Genomic DNA, 14,258 nt, shown 5'->3' with positions numbered 1-14,258 from the left:
CCTGATGAGTGACTGGCACAAAAATAAGAACAACAGTACAGTAATAACAGCAGTGACTTGTCACTGTAGGGAATAGGTAGCAGTAAACAACTTCCAGTGGGAGGGTGAGAGCAAAGGGGTAGGAGTGTGCATGGCGAGGGGTCGTGGTGTGTGTGCTCCTGTGAGGTATGGGAGAGGAGAGCTCAGACTGCTTGCCAAAGCAATGCGAAGCATCTTGTCTTAGAGTTCAATTCATAAAAAGAATAGAACTGAGTCATATTCTTTCCACCATTCAGTGTCTGTGTGCGACACGAGATGCAAATTCCACGTGTGATTCATAGAGGAAGATGTCAGTTTTTCAAAAGCACACATGAGTCTGAGAGCTGCTTCAGGTCCAGACTGAGCCGCTGCGGGAAACCGGCTCTTCTCTTAGCATCCAAAGGCAGAACCCAGAGACCTGGCTCAGACAGTGCTCACCCACCTCCTGCAGTGTGATTACCACTTTCCATTCTTTCTAGCATGAGTGGAAGAAACTTGTCATGCTACAGAACCAGATCTGCAAAACTCATCCAGTTCAAGTAGAGTTTTCCATGAACACCAATGGGCATCAGACCAAGCCACAGAGGACAGAAAAAAGCTTCAAATATGAGCAGAGCTCAGCAAATCGCAGAGCACCTCTTCCCAAACATCTGCCAAACTTTTGATGCCTCCATTCAGTGTGTGCTTGTGCCATCTTAAAGTGGAAAACTAGAGAAACTTCAAGTCCAAGTCAGGTGGCATCACCCAAAAGGCCACGGTGCAGAACTGACAGTCCCACGGATGGATTTTTCCTGTGCTGATGCTGAGCTCAGCTGACGTGCAGTACTGCTGTACTTCTTCCTTCCTGCGTTGGAGGTAAGTGAAAACCCAGAAGCACTATCTGCTGGCCTTGGAAAATAACGTGGAGCATTTTGTTTGGCATTTCTGTCAGTGCATCCAGTTGAGCAATCTGCCACACCACCATGCAAGTCCGCGATTGAATTCCTTCTTGGGCTGCCTTTGTACAGGATGGCACAGCCCCAGAGGAACACCCATTTGTTCTGAAAACTAACCCTCATCTCAAACCTTTTTTTTTAAATTTAATTTAATTTAATTTAATTTAATTTAATTTAATTTTATTTTATTTTATTTTTAATTTTAGGAAAATTCCACTGGTTGAAAGAGAGAAAACACTTTTTTTTCTCCATTAAATACAACTTGAAGTATTCCTAACTATAAAGCTGTTCAGAAAATACATTTTCTCAAGAAAATGTCAATGAAAATATAAATTTTTTTTTCCTTCCATTCATATTTTCCATGCAAATATTAGTCTTCAGAGTTAAATCAACACATGTACTCATATACATGCTTGTTGATTTGAACATGTCTCCTGTCATCCCCTCTTCTCTACAACCCAAACTTGGCATAATATTCTGCAACAGCCCTGCACTGCTGGCATGGGGAAGGGGTTTCTCAAAATACTCAGTCAACAGCTCCACTCTGTTACAAAGGAAATGATAATGTCCCACAAAACCTGTTGCTCTGGCAGTTTTATCCCTCTGAAAGACGCTTTTTTAGGGAAGGTACTAATGAGGCCATATAGATTCATTCTGTGTAGAAGCTGATTCAGAATAGAGAGATTCAGGAAACCCACACTGAGCATTCACGATTCCAGCTCAGAGCCTAGAGTGGTGTTGCATGTTTGAACATCCCTCCAAATATTCAGAGGCCATGGATGTGGGATTGGAAAGGCCTCTGAAGTCATCAAGTTCAGCCACTGCTGCTGTAAATGAATACAGAAGAATATGTTCAGGAAGCAGGGAGGGCGCTGCTCTGAGGCTGTTCTCTTTAGAAAGCTTGAGTTCATCTGACTGGAATCACCAAGCAAACCTTCAGGAGTCCCTTTACTTCCCCCATTGCAAAGGAAACTATTTCAGGCTCATGGACTGCATTTGTAACGGCACCCTGCAGACTTCACACATCCTGGAGAAGCTGATCCAACGCATTACTTCTCTCCTTTTGTTTTTCAGTCTTACAGCCCTCGCCTGGTTATGATTCACTCTCTCAGGAGGAAATGAAAGTCAGCAGCTGTTGACTTTTTAGCCAGAGAGGAATACAGTTTATGGAGCAAAAAGTCCAACAGGAACAGAAGTGGGCTGAACAATAAACCAATTTCAGATGGAAATAAACAAAGGAACAAAACCATCAGCAGCTGAGAGCAACAGGATCTCTGAGCTTCAGTTTGTTATTTGTCCATTGCAGGGTTACAAGCCAAATGAGTGTTTATATGGACATGGACTGCTATAAGAAAACAGCCTGGAAAATACTCTAATGGTAACAACGCCGTGCATTTGTGTTTCACTTCAGTCTGTGTCCAGGCATAACAAAGATCATTTCCAAAAGCAAAATAGGAACTGGATAAAAATTACAAAATGGACTCATTTGCAGTCTGTGAATGAGCAGTAGGATAGCAAAGGGGAATACAGCAACCTTTGAATAGGTGTGGGACTTTTACCAGTGCCCCAAAACTGAGGGATAGAGAATCAAGCATTTCTTACTCCTTATTTCCCCTTTCCTAAGCCTTCATGTCCTGATGGAATTGTTAACTCACCACATCCTGCCAGGTGTAAATGCTGCCATGGTACCATTACTGTTCTGAGATGCAAGTTTGAGAGGCCAGCTTCCTTCACATAAGGGTTACCAGTTCAGAATAAGGCCAACAGAGATGGAAGTTGCTTTCTTCATAACGACTGTTTGGAATGAAGCCTACCTACCCACCTACAGTGGATAAGCTGCTTGTGTGCACTTGTTAGACAGCAAACTATGGGGAACCTGAGCAGACAAAACTGTGAAAGATGAATCAAAGAAAATCACCTACTGGTTTAGTCTTTACAGCTCTAAAAACTATTGCTTCTGAGTGTTGAGATAAGGGAAGAGTAACTTCTTGGATGCCATCAATGGATATTTTATTGTTAAAAAGCAATATAATGTAGCTATCAAACTGAAAAGTACCCCACAGACCTACTGGAAATATCCTGTGCATGTTTAAGTGCGTGCAAAGCAAGCAGTGATGATTCCACATCTAACCCTGTCCAATTTTGATGTTGGCATCCAAGTGACAGCTGCCTCGCGGGGCTTATTGCATGAGGGAATGTCACCTGTCCACACTCCTGATTTGTCCAAGGCACCACAGGCAGGCACTTGCTCTTAGCCTGTGTACGCACCACCTCACACTTTATTGCTTGTCACCCAGTAACAGTGACGTGCTCCCTGTTCCCATCAGCTCTAAAGAACAGGTTAATCGCAGAGGTCAGCCTCCAGGTTAGTGCAACCAGTGGTGAGCAGGGCTCAGCCTTCACATCTCTGCCATCACCACAGGCAAGTGCTGCCTCAGCTAAGGCTTCTGCTTTCTTGTTACCAACTGGAGAAGCGAAACAGATTCCTTTGCTCTTAGCACCTGATTTATAGAGAGAGGAAAGTCACTGAAATCATGACTGCAGTAGATCAGCCATGAGATTAGCGAGACATATCTGACATGTAAGTCAGCCAGCGGCAGCCCACCCAGGTGTCTGCCACAGTAATGCTGAGCTGTGGCATCCTGTGTAGTGTCAGGAAAGAGAAAGATGGGATTTGTAAGTTGGGAATAGGGCTCTGGGAGATGCCTGTAGCAGGAGACTTGTAAGTGATACAGCAGAAGGTTGGCAGTTTGTGTGGGCTGAAAACATACTAAGACTCTTAATTTTTCTTAGCATCCTTCCCACTTCCCACAGGTTCCTTTCCTTAGATTTCACTTCGTTCCCTGCCTCAGTGGGAGACACCACTCAGTCACTGTCTGCAGCTCTGGAGCTGCAAGAGAAGCTCGGGTGGTTTTCTTCCTTGAACTGCCTCATTCAGAGTAAGAAGGATAGTGGCAAATCCAGTCGCTGTAGATCCAGAAGTAAATCAGGCATAGTGCCTCTATTCAGTTTGAAGTTTGGAAAATGCTCTCAGCAGAATTTCTGCATTGACTGTTGCTATTTCAGAAAATCTATGCAAATTCTGAGAAAATAGATAGAACTAGTAATGGAAAAATACTAATAAAGGAACTCTTTCAGATCTAACTTGGCCTAAAATTTAGTCTGGGGGTTTAGTCTGGGGTTGCACCATCCAAAACATCCTTGAGCCTCCCAGGAGAACATTTCAAGGACACTTTTAGCAGACTTGTGATCACAAAGGGGAAAAAAACCCAACACCCTAAGTATGTGAATTATTTATCTCCGACAGTATTTTTAGAGAGAAGAGGTTAAAATAAACTTTATCTGTAGGAAACCTCAGCCTGATTGGAAACCTCTCCGTATATTTGGAGTCCTGTTTAATAAGCCATCCGGACAGAGGGAGCATTCTTCTGTAAAGCCCGTTTGGCTCAGAAGCCTGCAGCAAGAGCTGAGCAGGCAAATCCCACGGCAGGGGAGAGACAGCACTTTTTGACCCAAACAATGTCTAGACAGCCTGAAAACAGATAAATTAACAGGCAAGCAGCAGCGGCATCACACAGCAGCAAAGCGGTGGATATTTGTCACCTCAGTGATGGGTTAAATGAAGATTCAAGGCCTCGGTATAGTCTTTATGAAACACAATGTACTCCAGCTGTCTCCCTCCCTCCTCCTGAGCTATTTACTGTGTTAACAGCTCCATGCAGAAAGTTCACATTCACTGACATGGTAAACATTTCCCATCTTTTACAGGCTGCCCTAATGAGGCAGCGGGATCAGAACAAATTAGTGGCAGAATTCCCCCCATCTCCGAGCACACGGTGTAGGAGCAAACGTCCTTTACATCTCATGCACCCTGTAAGAAGCTGCTCTTGGCTCCTAATGCGGCAATTCGTGGCAAATGAGGAAGTGGCTGTTCAGCCTAACGGTGTAACAATACTTTTAAATGCAATTCCTGGTTGAGGATGCTGCGTTCGCTTTACAGACTGGTTGCCCCGTTTGAGAAAACACGTCTCTGACTATATATAGCAGGGTCTGAAAAATACATTTCGCTACTAAAAGAAGCACGAATCGTTTCAGATGACACTTTGGGTAGAAAAGAGATGTGAATTCATCCACTGTGTTTACTGAAAATTATACACACACAAATTACCTTAATGAGATGCAAACCTTGTCGTTTGCATTTAGTGCACCACTAACAAAATTCTGGTAGCTGCAATGATAGTATATTTAGCATACAGAAAATAAATAATTTGTTACATCAATGCTGTCAAAATGAAACAAGCCAAACTGTGATTAAAGCAGTTATCATTAAACCAGAGGCTGACTTCCAGAGCTGTTGTGAAAACAGCAAAAGAAGCAATTTTCCTAAGTGCATTTCAAGTGATTGAGTAAAAATTGAACTTATGGTAGACGATGTTATAGAATACTACTTAAAGTGTTTGGATGATGATACTTCATAACACGGAAGCCTTCGTGCAGTACAATTTAAATCCTTTTTTTTTTTATTATTTGCAGCAGAGCTTGAAAGCATATTAAAGATTGAGAGACTTTCCGTGTGAATCAGCTCTCCCATTCTCAAATATGACAGCGAGGAAGTTCTGTCTGTGTGAGATTCCTTCTGTATGCAGAGGGATGTACAGGAGAGCGGCAGGGCTCCCTGTAGCATGCAAGATGCATGTCCTGGCTCTTGCCAAGCAGTATTCCGCACATCTTCAGTATGGCAGGAGTTGTAAACATGTTGTATAATCACCTAACTGGGCTGTGACCCATTTGTAAGCAGTGCAGGAAAAATACATCAAAGTCACAGATAGTCTCCTCAGACAGGCCTCGACAGATACCCATCTGGTAATAACCTCGGACTGGGAAGGATGGATGATTTATAAAGGTGTTAAGAAATAAAAGTCTGCTTTCTATACATACAGAAACCCTGGTGTAAACTCCCTACTGATTAACTTCGAAGTACCAGGAAAAGAAAAGGAAAAATAATTGCATTGTTTTAGAAACAGTAGAGAACTGAATGATGTGCAGTGAGAGACTGCAGCCATATCAGAGGCTCTGAGCACTGGTAGCCCTGAGATCTGCTGTCTGTTAAGCATATGTGAGACTATAGTATAGCAGCCCCAAACAATAACTGCCCTTAACTGACAGTCACTCCCTTGTATTTAAGTGTGGTTGTCATTCATCACAAGTGAAGAAGCTCTGCTTGTCACTGAAGGAGCTTGGGACTGGATGCCCTTGTGTCCCTGCAGCTAGGCAGAGACTGAAGCAAGTGCATCACTTTCCAAATGTATTGCACATTCCAGAATGCATTATTAAAAGCAAAGAAACCTCATTTCTCAGTGTAGTATCTCATTTTTATGCAAGGCATATACAAGTAAAGAAAGGTACTCCCATTCTTGAAAGCCTGTAGTCTCAGTATCTTCTTAATAACATAGGCAGGTCTGATCACTGAAAGCTGAGTGCACACAGACACCCTTTCTTGTCATGGGTTTTCTGTTTATGTTCATTGTTCTCCTTGGAGCCCTTTCCTTTCCCAAAGGTCTACTGCATTTGGGGAGGATGCATCATCGCTGGTAGACATCTTCTGTGGTCTAGACTTATAAGTTCTTACTCTGTTGTTATATTGCTCCACTAGAAGGTTTATAAGTCACACTACTTGTCAAAGTTATGAGGATGCTGAATCACTTTTATTAGGCATCAAAGTCTCCCCCTCACCCTTTCATTTCTTTAACTGAAAGCTTCATTAGATTGCAAAATGGCACCTCTGTGCTCAGACAGGCCTGTGGGCAAATCAGTTTCTTTCCTTTGTTAAATCTGATTGATTTATTTCACATATAAAATGAGCAGTAAATGTTCAAGTTCTAAAAAGTTATTTAACAAGTGTCTGAGCAGAATGAAAATAGCTTTCTAAAACAGTGCAAATACTTATCATAAGCTTATTAAAGAGACTCTCTTTATTTTCGGATGTTACCAAATGCCCATAAATTCTTAGATGTTCAGGTAGTCAGGCACTTGAGGAAGCTTGGGATAAGAATTAATTATGAGACATGCTGCTCAAGATGAGTTTTGCAGCATTGAAGAAGGAGAAGGTCCCACTCTGCTTCCTTAGTGGCAGGGAAACAATAGGTAGACATGGAGGACTGCCATGAGCCAGGCTACGATGTCTCCCTCCAACCCAGTCGGCAGGTCATGCACCCCAGGCATCACTGCACCTCCAGAGGACTCAGACAGGAATATACAGAACTGGAGTCTGGCAGTGAATCCAGGCAGTTTGTCAGAGATATCACTCAGACAATATTGTGTTCCTCTTATTTAGCCACTTGGCACTTAGTGACTCATAGAAGCTTAATGAGAGGAGGCAGACACTTCCCCAGGGTGTCTCATCCCACCTGGAGGAACATGTCTTCTGCAGGATGCTGTGTCTCTCTACCCCCATTTGGGACAAGTGCTAGAAGTTCAGCCATGGCTGCACTTAACCTGGGCAAAAGGTGAGACAGTTCCTGGAGGAGGGAAACACCTTTTAGAAGGGAGAAAGACAGATGTGAACCTCGGGCTGAGCAGCAGCCTAGGGGGATAGAACAAAACAGTGGTGGAGATGCAAGTGACAGCTTATAGGCTGGCAGACTGCATCAGAGGCTTGGAGAAAAAAAACAACAAACCAGCATAAAGTTGCAGGTGAGCAAAGGCTAGTTCCCATTTCATGCTAATTTTGCTACAGACAGCCTGTCCTGCTGCCCAGCTCCAGGGCTACTGCGCTCAGAACCTGCTTATTTTCTGATTTCCTTTGAGCATACAGTAAGAGGAGAGCAAAACCAAATGGAGAGAGGTGTCTCAGAGGGGAGAAACAACTGAAGGAAAGAGAAAAAAATCAGTTGAGGGAAAGTGGCAGAGGAGATCTAGGGATTATGCACTGTAAAAAAAGCTATGAGCATAGACTTTCATAGCAACTGAAGGGGAAAATATAAAAAGCACAACAAAAAGCCCTGTCTCCTGTGGTGAAACTTCACTGAAATGTTATTAAGGATAAATCTTTTATTGTATTGTCCTGCAGGCAGTCTGGTAAAAACTGTATTCTCAGCATAAATGAACTCTCCCATTATAAAATAGGAAAAAATGTCTGCTTTCAGGACTGGCTCTGTGTAATGGCTGCTCAGATATCCACTGGGGATATTTAGGAGCAGTAGCAAGTAGGAGTAGGCCCAGATATTTCCTGCTGAAATAAGAAGGTCTTCTGAATGAGCAGACACATCAGATGTGTTTGCAACCAGCTTCCCATGGGCTACCAAAAGACTGTAGTTCACATCAAGGATTTAGCCCAGGGAGAGCATTTAGTGAGGAAATAACTCCCTCTGCTCCATGATTTGTCAGGATCTCTTTTAATTGGCTCTCTGGCTCAGAGATAAGGAAAAACAGGGGCCAGGTTAGTCCTGGGGGAGTTACAGCAAGGACAGATTTAACCCCAAAGTGAGAAAGGGTTTTCAAATGGGAAAAAAAAAAAAAAAAAAAAAAAAGACAAAACAAAAACAACATTGGTCCAGAGAAGAAAGTCTCTATTCCAAAGAGCCAGCAACACAGTGGGCATCTGATCGAGCAGCCGTTCAACAACCATCACTGAGGACAGCCAGAGGCCATTGAGTCACTGTCACTACTGGCAGGTGCCATAAACAGGACATGGACGTGTGAATGAAGACTCAGACAATCAGCACATCCCACCAAAGCAGTCATTTCAGCCCCAGAAGCTCACCTTTTTTCCTTGCTTACACAGTCCTTGCTGGTTTGTTACATTTCTGATGCAGCACTGCCCTCAGAATTCACGTACCTGTCTTCTCACCTCAGCAAAGCTCTCACCAGTCAACCAACTTGTAATCTGAAGAGAGATTTGCAGGCCAGATCTTAGAAGAGTTTAGAGGTGCTGTAATGTGTGTAAGGTCTGTGTGTGGTGAAACAGGCAACCATCAACTTGATAATGATACTGTTTGCATGCAAATCATGGCCACCAGACACACACATACATCTGCTGTGCGCCGACCTCGGCTGCGTGTGAAACGACAGGCTCACTATTTCCAGTCTATCTGGCTTTGGTTAGAAGCACTATTCCAGCACAGGAGGAAGCGTTCAATCTCAGTCTTCAAACACACAACACTATAAACTTATACATTTCTGTAGATACGAGACTGTCCTTAAACCTCCTTTTATAGTTATAAAATATTCCAATTAAAGCTTTTCACATAGCTTTGTGGTTTGTTTGTTTTGCTTTTCTCTCACCTTGAACAGTAAAACTTATTTATATAGCTAGTTCCACTTTTAGAAACACAATAGGGATGGCAAGGAGGGATGCTGGGGGTGCTGGAACCAGTTTATCCCATAGCAGGTTCCCTGCAGGAGCCTACTTTAAAACATATTTTTCTTGATTTGGTGTGATTAATTCTGATGCCGGGGGATTCGTGATATCAGAATGAATCCATGGGAACTGCAAACACTTGCTTCAAAATGATTGTTCCAAGTGCAGGGCACCAGGAAAGCAGGCCAAGGAGTAAGAGATGATGCAGACGGGTAGCTGTGATTTCCAACCTTTTCTTTCTCTTTTCTCCCTCCTCTCCTCTCTCTGCCTCAACTGAGCCTAGTATTAGTGCTGATGGCTGTGATTCACCATGTGTCAGACACCCTGGGGAAAAGAGAGGGAGGGAAAAGAAAGCACTGCTAGTCGGAGTAGGAAGAAAACACAGCTTTCCTTTTGATTTAGAATCTCTGTTCCCATCAATTCTTTGCAATTTTAACTCAATTCGGAAGCAGTAAGACACAGCATTGCCCCAAAACTCAGAGAATAGAATCTGTAGTGGGGTGTCAGTGGAAACCAGAAGAAAGGATTGCTAAGTTCCAGCTATTGATGGTGTCAGAGTGTGGCAATGGTCAGGTGGCAATGGTGAGCTCGTAGGTCTTCCTAAGAGTCTGCATCTTCCGTGTGGATGTGACACAGACATGGTGAACTGTCATTTGATGTAAATTTCTGGGGCTTTTGAGGGGTATATGACCAAAAGGCTTGGCTCACTCTCTCCATCTAGTTACAGTATTGGGTCTTCCTTTCCCTGCCTGGCAAACTTCATGGAAAGCCTTTTCCCAGGTGACAAAACTAAGCATCAGCAGCACTGCAAAGTACTCAGAGTATGAACATTTTTTGCCCATTTTCTTGTGGCCATCCACTGGAGAGTTCTTTCTCAAATGACTTTTAGGACACAGAGACAGCCTTGCTATTGTGTGACAAACACAAACTTGGTGCTGGGATCTCCAGGAAACTTAGATGGCTTTGAGTTCTCCCAAAACAAAGGGCTGAGCCATAACTGTAAAACATAGAGGATTTTGCTGGCTCAATTTCAAGTGGAGTTATTAGCAGCAGTTACAAAACACTGCGGCAGTTGTGTCTTTATGCCCTCTAAATATTACAAACATTTTCCATCCTTCTTTGCCGGTATGTTTGGAGATGCCATCTTCTCCTTGTTTTCTTCCATGTTTATTACAGAAGAGCTGTTTTAAGCACCAGCAATATCTGAGACTTCAGTGTGGCCTGATAAAACTGCAGATTGCTGAGCTGAATTCATTACCAGTATATGGTTCACATGTAATAGAGGTACATGCAGCAGCAAGCATTAAGGGCTTGCTTATTCCAGGCTGCAGATAGGATTCAGCTTGTGAAATTACCAAGCATTTTTCTAGTGATATGGGTGGGAGAAGTTAAGTCCCAGGGTGCCGCAGGTCTGATAGATTGGGAAACTGTAGTAAAGCAAACTTCATGTCTGTAAGAACCTGAGGCACCAAAACCAATTTGGCAGCTTTCCTTCTGATTCGATCTGTTCTCAGGAAAACTTTCAGATACTTTCAGAGACACATTTGGTCCCTTTGTGATCAAGTAGTGCCAGAGCACACATGAGAATCTTGGATTTACCCTGATGAAATCACTATTATGAAAAGAAACTTTTCAATTCAGTCAGAATTAATTCATTGAAATAAACCCTTGAGTTTAACTGGAAAATACAGGCTCGGATAGGTAGAATATCCTTTGAAAGTTAAGTAAGGGTGTTTTTTTTCCCCTCTACTTACATCTAAGATGGATTAACAGAGCCATATGGAAGAGATCAAATATACCTTGAAATAATGGGTGTATAAATCTGTGGACTGAACTTCTTTTGAGTAGTGGATAGAAGAGAAGGAGAGAGAATGTAAAAATGTAGAGACCATTTACGGAGGGGATAGGATACTGAAAGGCCACAGCGGTTCCAGGATCTTCAATATTTTATATAAGGAAGCTTAAAGTTATTTTAATAAACCACCGAGGCCAGTTCTTCAAAAATGTAAATGTACAACTGTGCACAAAATCTGCATATGCAAATCACAACAATTGGGCAAGCAAATCAGATAATTGCATGCAAATATGCCTACTCACTCTGTGCCTGTGTCTACAATGGTAGTAACTGTGCATGCAAATTAGGTACACATTTTGTACACATAAAGGTGCAGCTTAAATGGCATATGGCATGAAAATATGGCATATAATGTAACAAAAGAGGGAGAAGGAAATAGCAAAGGATGCAAAGTTAGCAGTAAATAATAATATGGAGCGTACACAAACACACACACATGAATCAATAAACATGGGATTAAGAAAAAGGAAATACATGGGTCTTTCGAGAGCTTAAAGAACTGAAATGGCACATGATGCGTGGAATGGACATCCATCCAAAGCTAATACAGCCTCCCAGGAGACTGAGTGCCCATTCGAAGCACAGGCTGAGTAGGGCTTCACCAAGCCACCCCAAATTCTTGCTCGTTTGACCCAGGGTCCCTTTCCTTGAAGGAAAGATGGAGTTCCATCTCTCAGGCTTACACAGGTAAAGGCTTAGCCATGATGTCACCAATAGTGCCAAGTGAATGTCAGATGTGGTGCTGGTTTCCTATGATGCATGGACAGATGTCTTCAGGGAAAAAGCCTTTGTAACTCTTTTGTCTTTCAAAAGTATCGATTTTGCTTCAACTAGCTTTCCTTCTGCTTGGGAACTAACCAATATAACCTCATTGCCTTTTTCCACTGGGCTTATTTGGATTCAGGCTGCATTATAACAAGATTGCTGGCAGAAAGAATGGATGGGTAGATGGATGGATGGATAGGATTCTAACCTCAACTTCATCCTTGAACTTAAAATCTGTGTTATATCTTTAGAGCACTTAGACCTTTAGCTCAGTTGTTAGCAGATTAATGAGATGCACAGACTGACATTTTATTTGAAATTTTCCAGGCAGAGAAACATAAAGTGCTCAGCGTGAAGAGCAGACTGAGTAGCGATGACAGCATGCCCCCTCAATCACTCCAGGCTTCAGCATGCTCACAGATATGAAACAATGAGCAGAAGTTGGAGAACGGAATAAAAAATGTTGATTAAATTTTGATTCAGTCCTTCTTATGCATGCAATTCCAAATTTGTGCCACACTCAAACAGCCATAATGTCAGAGATTACTGACCACTTTGAGCCTTTGGGATTGGGCTTGTGGTGCTCATATCATCAAAGACCTGCGTGAGGAGGGCAGACAATGCAAAAATATCTTAATGATTCAGAGACAGTCACAAAAGTCAGACTTGCCCAAGGGCATCTGAAACACCACTGCACAGGAAACTGATGTGGCTGCGTAGAGGATCTGGATGGAAAGTAGATAGATGTCCAGTCTCCTGTCTCCAGCTTTTTCAGTGTTGTTGTCTGGTTTTCCTTTGCATCTCAGAAACCTAAGCAGGGTTTTGCCCTTGCTCAGACAGCTCACCGGGCAGCCTCACCATGGGGATTTTTCTGGCTATGCTATACCATGAACCCAGCACACGTCCCTGGAGCTGCTTGAGGAAGGCTGTAAGAGGATGGCACTTTGGTGCACTATGTAGGTAATGAAAGGAAGGGCATGGCTTGGGGAACCAGTTAGGCATCTTTCTGTCGTCTACACTGAAAATAAATATATTTTTCTATATCTGTGCCCTCTTTCTCATTCTTCTATTTTTCAAATGTAGCAATTCTCCAGAAATCAGAGGCAGAAACTGTGCTGAGGTTTCTGATGTGCATAGCTTGGCTCCATCCATCTTGTGCTACTTTCACTTATGGATAACATCCTAGTGGTCTGCTGTGTTATTCAGATCAGCACAAAGAATTAAAGTTTTAAATTCAGCTTTGGATCAGGTTCAAAGCATGTATTTTCTCTTACAGATCTGTATGGCCATTCATGCTGGAACAACAAAAATTTGGAGCTCCTCCTCACACGCTGAGTATGAGTGCCCATACACACACTGAGAGAGCATTCATTTTTCTGTACATATCTGGGCTGAACTGTTTTCAGAAAGGAGGAAACTTAGCACTTCTTAATGGATTTTGACTAAACTTCAAGGTAGTTTGGAAGTACATTCTGACATGCAGCATTACAAACAGTGCTGGAGCTGCACTCAGAGGATTGGGAAATATGAGCAAGCCCCAGTGCACAGACCAAAGCTTTTATTTCCCTTCCAACTGCAGCCTGTGCCTTTGAGGCTCACTCTTGTACCCAGAAGAGTAGATGAGAGACTCTCCATTGAATTTTAGGAGGAATTGGACAAATAGACACTGTAAGTTTACTCTTAGGAGCAGTTATATTGGTCAAAATAAATATTTCTAAGCTAGAACAAGTCTATTTTAAACCCTCTCCTTCCCCTAAGAAAACAAAAATGTTTCTCATCAGAACCGGTCAGATGTGTGTCTGTCAGTGAAATCAAGCACTGAATCAGGGGATGGGGATGGCTTCCTGGACAGTACCACTATATGACTTGGAAATCTTTCCTAAGAGACATATTGAGCATCTTTGCCAGAGTTTTGAATGTGGGAGCTTAGTCCCTACTTACAAGCTAAACTTAATTACTTCTGTCAAAAGTAACATTCAGAGTTGAACTCATCTGAGCTACCAGATTAAAATAGCATCAGGTAAACTACGAACTGTATCCAGCTTGTTTCTTTCTCCCTGTCCATGAGGAGGAACTGGGGACTTCCTGGCTGACAAATGGATTTCAGCTTCTGGAAAGATGCTAAAATGAAAGAATCAAAGCATTTGTAAGCACACAGAAGATAACAAGAAAATAAGCATGAACAAACACACACTTACTGGGAATAGACCACATCAAACCAAGCTCATTTCTTTCCATAACAGAATAACAGGCCCAGGAATAGAGGAGAAATGGTTGTCATGGCTTGATTTAAGCAAGTCTTTTGACTCTGACTCACAAGATGTTT

At 42.6% G+C, this 14,258-nt stretch overlaps 1 long non-coding RNA gene across 2 annotated transcripts; it reads left to right on the top strand.

Moving 5' to 3' along the window:
- The first annotated feature begins 295 nt into the window (after positions 1–295).
- Positions 296–8,482, top strand: LOC107323237. 2 transcript variants are annotated; one of them, XR_001559181.2, is made up of 2 exons: positions 296–873; positions 2,028–8,482. It is a non-coding gene; the product is annotated as an uncharacterized LOC107323237 (long non-coding RNA). The 2 variants fall into 2 exon arrangements; XR_001559182.2 differs by having other exon boundaries at positions 1,160–8,482.
- Positions 8,483–14,258: the final 5,776 nt, after the last annotated feature.

The sequence above is a fragment of the Coturnix japonica genome, chromosome 20, assembly GCF_001577835.2.
Source record: "Coturnix japonica isolate 7356 chromosome 20, Coturnix japonica 2.1, whole genome shotgun sequence".
NCBI lineage: Eukaryota > Metazoa > Chordata > Aves > Galliformes > Phasianidae > Coturnix > Coturnix japonica.
This window is presented reverse-complemented; position numbering and strand designations above follow the sequence as displayed.